Genomic DNA, 7,682 nt, shown 5'->3' with positions numbered 1-7,682 from the left:
AATCGATATTAATTTCGCATCAATTACAGTAAAATAATAATACATAGGTCCTCCTCTGCTCTCAATAAGTTCAACAAGCTAAATATTCGTTGGGTCTTCAACCGCGCATATACGTTCCGTACAATCAATCCCCACAAGCTCTCGTTTGGGATTTGGTCTGGTGAAAAAGTTGGCCAATCTGGAATTTTGAGGAGCTTTCGTGAATTGATCCGTTATTCTGTTAGAAAATTCAATCATATCGATAGCTTCGTTGTAAAAACTGTCCTATTAAACGCATAGTTCGTGATAAAATGAATTCCCAGCCCGTCCGTAATACAATATTTTTGTTTCCCTCAACCCAAGATGAGGTTCTGTTGACTATAAGTGAGTTGAATAGCAAAAAGAGTTGCGGTCCTGATATCATCCCAGTAAGTGTCATAAAAGGGAATTCAGCTCCATTTTCAATTATTTGTTCAGATATATTCAATAAAATGCTGTCTACGGGGATTTATCCAAGGTACCTGAAAGTAGCTAGAGTTGTGCCAATTTTTAAATCCGGTGATTCTACGAATCCGAGCAATTACAGACCCATTTCAACAGTATCTGTAGTAAATAAAATAATTGAAAAATTGCTTGTGAAGAGATTTCTATAACTTCTGAATAAAAACCATGTTTTCTACAAGCTTCAATATGGATTCAGGCGTGGGTGTAGCACTACAACTGCTATCACTGAACTTGTGGATGAAATAATTGAAGGAATCGATCGTAAAATGATTGTTGGAGCACTTTTTCTATATCTCAAGAAGGCTTTTGATACAATTGATCACAAAATATTATTTGAAAAAACTAAATATAGGAGAAGTGTGTAATACGCACCCCCTAAGCGAGAATGGATTTACCTTGACTGTGCTCCTAAAATTTAAGGTAACAACTACGTCAGTACGTAGATTAGTTAACCCTCAGTTTTCTTTAATCGTTTTGTATTTTAGATACTGAATAACAAAAGTGCTACGAATTTTATTTTGTAAGGCGCCCAAATTCTAAATTTCCAATTATACGGTGTTAAATGGCCCAGCATGAGTTGTTTCTCTCAGAGACTATAAAGCTCAGAGAAACAGCTTGTATGAATGAGAGATTCCATCAACCTATTCCCTTCATGCCCACCAGCTAAGAGAAGAAACCGTTTCTCCGGTGAGCGTGTTCTCCCAGTATTCGTGCATTAATTCTCCAGTCCGCGCTCTTGTTCTCCTGCATTCTCTGAGCACATAATATAGATGCCAGATGTGAAAACATGTTTTCGTTTTGAAGACATTTAGTTTTGTGAAAACATACTGCGGTCGTTTCAAAGTATGTGAAAACAAGTGTTTGTGTGATTTATCAAGCATGCTTTAAAAAAATCGTGATGGTTTGCTCATTTTTGTTCATAATGATTACATCTGTATTCGTGCTATGCAGAGCTATTTGAAAAAATCATCTGGCATTCCTCACATACAAGGTATTTCTCTCGTGAGAATTTTATCCGGCCGAAAGCGAGCAAATTACCCCGATCGAGGGTATGCCTTACTGCCCGATGGTAAGCTGATGCGGAAAATATCAAATTGAGAAAGAAAAGAATCCTTTCCTGCCATTTTCTTCGTCTGAGATATTCACTGGAAACTCGACTCAATAAATATGACCCACAATTATCGCCTCTGAATCGGTTTCAAGCAACAAAAACCTTATAGAAATGATGTAGAATATTACATCGAAAATCGCTTCCAAAGGAAATTATTTTTCTTATTTTTTTAAAGCGTGTTACAAATGTAAAACTTGCATGGTAGCATTCTATCATTGACTAGCACGATTGTCTATATCCATTGCATTTCTATTCTTGCTGGTTTACGAGAAAATCAGGCGGGTCAAATTGCCCGGCAGGCGCGTTTTAGACACATCTCCTCTACTTATGGTATCCGAGGAAAGCCAACGATCTTGTACGAAGCTATCTCTCCGATAGACAGCAATGCGTATCTTTGAATAATGCCAAAAGCAACCTGTGTTCAATAAACGTTGGTGTACCCCAAAGCAGTAGAGGAGATGTGTCTAAAACGCGCCTGCCGGGCAATTTGACCCGCCTGATTTTCTCGTAAACCAACAAGAATAGAAATGCAATGGATATAGACAATCGTGCTAGAAAATGATAAAATCCTACCATGCAAGTTTTACATTTGTAACATGCTTTAAGAAAATAAGAAAAATAATTTTCTTTGGAAGCGATTTTCGAGGTAATTTTCTACATCATTTCTATAAGGTTTTTGTTTTGAAACCGATTCAGAGGCGATAACTGTGGGTCATATTTTTTGAGTCGAGTTCCCAGTGAATACTCTGATGAAGAAAATGGTAAGAAATGATTCATTGCCTTCTCAATTTGATATTTTCCGCATAAGCTTACAATCGGGCAGTATGGCATACCCTCGATCGGGGTAATTTGCTCGCTTTCGGCCGGATAACATTCTCACGAGAGAAATAGCTTGTATGTGAGGGATGCCAGATGATTTTTTAAAATATCTCTGCATGGTCCGAATAAATGTCTTCAAATGTAATCATAATGAATAAAAATGAGCAAACCATCACGATATTTCTAAATCATATCCGATAAATCACACAAACAATTGTTTTCACATACTTTGAAATGACCTCAGTATGTTTTCACAAAACTAAATGTCTTCAAAACGAAAACATGTTTTCACATCTGGTATCTATATTATGTGCTCAGAGAATGCAGGAGAACAAGAGCGCGGACTGGAGAATTAATGCACGAATACTGGGAGAACACGCTCACCGGAGAAACGGTTTCTTCTCTTAGCTGGTGGGCATGAAGGGAATAGGTTGATGGAATCTCTCATTCATATAAGCTGCTTCTCTGAGCTTTATAGTCTCTGAGAGAAACAACTCATGGGCATATTATACTTCTGCTGGGCCATTTAACACCGTATAATTGGAAATTTAGAATTTGGGCGCCTTACAAAATAAAATTCGTAGCACTTTTGTTATTCAGTATCCTAAAATACAAAACGATTAAAGATGACTGAGGGTTAACTAATCTACGTACTGACGTAGTTGTTGCCTTAGATTTTATGAGCACGGTCAAGATAAATCCATTCTCGCTTAGGGGGTGCGTATTACCCACTTCTCCTATAATATCGGACCTCTGTTATTTCTATTGTACATCGACGATATGGGAACCTGCCACTTATAGGAACTGCTAGGATATTCGCTGATGCCACAGCATTGTTTTACCATCATTACATTGTTTTATCCCCATTTACTCTGACCCCGCAATTAGGGATGTTTCAATTGGGAGAGTGACACACTTCAAATATCTTGGGGTTCTGCTAGACGTAAACCTATCGTGGAAGTCTCAAATAAATTATTTCGAAAAAAATCTCCTCCCTTTGCGGGATTTTAAAAAGATTATTCACTTTCGTACCACAGACAATGTTGGTGATTGACAAGAGAAAGCATCCATTTTTTTCAGTATGTGAATACAACTCCTTCAATTAATGTATTGTTCTCGCATCATACGCCACCACTCAGTGGGTGAACAAATCCGAACATGTGGCAGACAAGTTCATTCTGCTCGTGAGTTGAACAAACAACAGCTCTGACAACAAATGATTCACTCTTCATGGATCGGATTTGTGTGCGAATAAGGCAGAGAAGAAACGCCAGGTGATTATTTTTTTCGTGATTGCACTCATTTGTGAAATTATCATTTCGGCAGCAAGCGTTCCAGGGAAATGCAATGCATCGAATGTCATGTGAGATTTTCGGTACCCTAAAGACTAAAAAAAATATATTTTAATGGAGTTTGTGCTCCTTTATTCACGCTTGCTTAAAGACTAAAATACAATTTATTCTTAAGCTCCAAAGTCAGCTAGTCCGCCCGCGCGCTGTGTTTATCTTTTCGGGTGGCCTGATCTCTGTCCTTGAAATTGTGCTAAGCTTTATTTTCGTTTTTAAAAAATTAAAATTGGTTCACTTTTGTGGAAGTTATTAAACTTTGTTGCATGAGCGTTTAATCAGAAAGACCCTATATTTGCATTCCATTGAGAGATTATATCAGATTCACAACTTTTCGCCAATGAACCCGATACATGGCTGCAGTTCTCCAACTCCCGGCTGCACCGATTCTTGTCAAGTCCTGCTCCACCTGGTCCAACCACCTCGCTCGCTGGGATCCTCTCCTTCTTGTTCCTACCAGATTCGATACGACCATCTTTGTAGGGCTGCTGTCCGGCAATCTTGCAACATGCTCTGCCCATCGCACTTGGCGACTTTCTGATTCACAGTAGAATTGCGTCAGTTCGTGGTTCATTTTCCTTCTCCATACTCCGTTTTCCTGTACAACACCGTATATTGTTCTGAGCACTAGGCGTTCGGCAACACCAAGCGCTTGCGAGTCTTCTTCAAGCATCGTCCATGCTTCGTGCCCATAGAGAACAACGGGTCGAATTAGGGATTTGAACATGGTACACTTCGTACGGGGTCGGAGTTTGTTGGACCTCAAGGATTTGCGGAGCCCATAGTAGGCACGACTTCCATTGACTATGCGTCTTCGAATTTCACGGCTGTTGTTGTTGTCAGTTGTTATCAACGAACGAAGGTGGACAAATTCCTCTACCACCTCGAGCTCGTCGCCGTCGATCACAACATTACTACCAAGAAGAACTCTGTTTCGATCAGTCCCTCCTGCTAGCATGTATTTAGTCTTAGACGCATTGATCCCAAGCCCAACTAGCCCTGCTTCGTGTTTCAGTCGGGTATACAAGTCGGCATGTGTTCTTCCGATTATGTCCTCGTCGTCAAACCATTCGTTCCGTTGTCCTCGTTGTTCATACCCGACGACGGTCTGTGCTGTACTGCTAATCGCTGCTTTCAAAGAGATATTGAGTCTCAAAACCTTCTACCACCAACGTAAAGCTCTCGTTTTCGAAGTCTCCTTTCCCAAATATACATTCATCCAGTCATTGAGAATTGATTCAGATGCAACTACAATCAAATGAGCACTAAACCAATGGTAGTCCTACGTCAACCTTGCGGTTATACTAGAAATATAACCAGGGGTGACATTGCGCATTTCGAAGAGAGTGATTTTTGTTCGTTTCGACCATTTTGACATGCCTTTGACCAGCTTTGTTCACGAACCCAAAACATTTACATTTCTCTACGAGATAACTATTGCTCTAAATCTAGTTCACCGAAAATATGAACTTGAAAAAGATACATAATACTAAAACCAATTCGATTTGAGTTCGAATTTTCTCGAAACGAGTTACTCGTTTCGAAATGCGCAATGCCACCCATTCGAAATGCGCAATGCAATTTCACTTTCAACGTTAATTTTCGAATCCAATACACACAATACACAGAATCACAAAAAAGCTTGATCGAAAACTTTGAACTATTTCGCTGCCCAGTGCAAACCACAAGAGCAAACACGCACGCAAACGCGTGCGAATGTTCAACGAAACACTGGAAAATGTAGGAGAATAAATATTTCAGAATCAAATCTCAAATTTTATTGACGTAGGACTACGTCTTTCATTTCTATACTGGGGTGTAACTTCGAAGTTTCGAAAACGAAAGCGTTACGCCGGAGAACGAGATTTTGAGTGTTAATAGCTCCTGAACAAAATAATGAAATAGTATGATAAACACTTCATTCGAAATATAAAATGTCTACACGTTATATGCTTGTTGCCTTTTGATCCAAAAACTTGTTTTAATAACCCTAAAATTGCTTTCAAAACAGGCTATTGAAATCACACCAATCGGTATATAAGCGAGTGCCGCTCGGAAATCCACTCAGTCCACTCAGAATGGATGTTTCCCCAACACAGACTTCAAAACCATGTAGCCAGGGGAAATCGGCATTGCAAAATAGATGGGAATGAGGATAATAATTTATACAGACTTTAAACTTTTTCAGTTCATTCGTCTCTAGCCTTGAGAAAGGCCCTTGGAAAACTTTACTTTCCCTGCATTACACCTCCACCCTTAAGAAAGGCACTCGATCCCTCGCCGTCCAGCTCGTCCAGCAACGATTTTCTCCAATCGGTGTCCTCACGAAGAAATGGCGCAAAATAGATGCAAGCTGCAGGTACTTTCGTACTCGATTGCGTATCTGGAAATTGGAATGTTTCCCTAACACAGACTTCGAAATCACGAAGCCTGGGGCAATCGGCATTACAAAATAGATGCGAGCTGCAAGTACTTTTGTACTCGCTTACATTTTTGCAAACCGGAATTGTTTTCCCAATACAGATTCCGAAACCAATAAGTTGGGAAAAACGGCATTGCAGATACATTTGAGTCGGCAATAGTTTTATACTCCAATGCATTTTTACACTCCGAAATTCGTTTTGCTAACACGGTCTACAAGAGCGGGTACAAATGCAACGCTTTGGCTCCATTATTCAAGACTCCATTGGAAGATATCTCTTCATGTTGCCAGCTCACTGAACTTCTACGCATACCGTTTGATGATTAGGCAAAATTTTGATAACTATTTGCTGCGATAACTACTACCATAATGCATGAATTGACTTAAACTGGGATTTTTTTGCAATTCAAATCCGTAAATAGTTTCATTCATTCACTAGTTTAATCAATAATTTAATCAATACACACAAAAGATAACTCTGCGCAGCGGTGATATCGTATCCAATGAGGAACATCCGAGGTGGGATTATTGCTAATTGAAGAAATACAAATGATTACTAATCCAACGACAGTCCTACGTCAAACTTGCGGTTATATCATAGGTATAACCCGTCCATAGTTTTATGGTCAGAATATTTAGTATCCACAAATTGCAGTTTTTGGGTGGCCGCGGTTTCATGGTTTATTATTATTCTTATGCTCACGGATGAAATTAAAACTAACGTTCACTACTTTTACAGTTTTTCTAGCTTCGTTATCATTATTCGAGCTGTCTCCTCTCCTTATCTTAAACCGCACAACATTATTTATTCACGAATTTTATTTTACCCAGCAGTGAGCGAACTTGTTCTGAAGCTCTATGGAAATTAATGTGTCCAACGAACGAAACGGGCGGTCAACATCAGACGAAGGCTCCGCGCCTCAGAATGAAGATGTTAATTTCTCGCAACTTTGTCGGCGATCGCTACAATATACAAATAATCCTATGAGATATGCGTGACAAATACCTGTTTAACTTAACTAATTCAGTGTTGTCACGCAAATCTGCACTTAAATTGCTCAGAACATGTCGGCAATATTCTAAGATTATAGTCCTACATAAATTAAGGCACAGATTAGTTCTCCGATGGAATTGGGTCACGTCACAACTTTTCACTGCCATTCAAGCAACCCAGTTGGAAAAACCTGCGGGCACCTGCCGGACAGGGTTCGTGGCTTTCAGAAAGACGATAACTCTATTAGGACGAGATTCGATTCGTTCCGTTCGCTCGAACATGCCTATTCATCGCAGGACCCGTTTCACCCAGATGGACGCGAAAGCTTGCGGTGAAAGGACGGATCATCCGGAAAACGTTTCGCATCACAAGATGCACATAATGACCCCGGGAGAGACCGACCGTGGGTATGGCAAAACGGTTATAAAATGTACCTTTTAACGATCCATTTGCTCAAATACGTGTGTGCCAAGTGGTGTGATTTATCGCCGCTCATTCCGGTTAATG

General features: G+C 39.8%; 1 pseudogene; it reads left to right on the top strand.

Moving 5' to 3' along the window:
- Positions 1–6,655: 6,655 nt before the first annotated feature.
- On the top strand, positions 6,656–6,847 carry LOC129763810 (U4 spliceosomal RNA; annotated as a pseudogene).
- The last annotated feature ends 835 nt before the right edge of the window (positions 6,848–7,682 follow it).

Source organism: Toxorhynchites rutilus, chromosome 1 (genome assembly GCF_029784135.1).
Source record: "Toxorhynchites rutilus septentrionalis strain SRP chromosome 1, ASM2978413v1, whole genome shotgun sequence".
In the NCBI taxonomy this organism is placed as follows: domain Eukaryota; kingdom Metazoa; phylum Arthropoda; class Insecta; order Diptera; family Culicidae; genus Toxorhynchites; species Toxorhynchites rutilus.
This window is presented reverse-complemented; position numbering and strand designations above follow the sequence as displayed.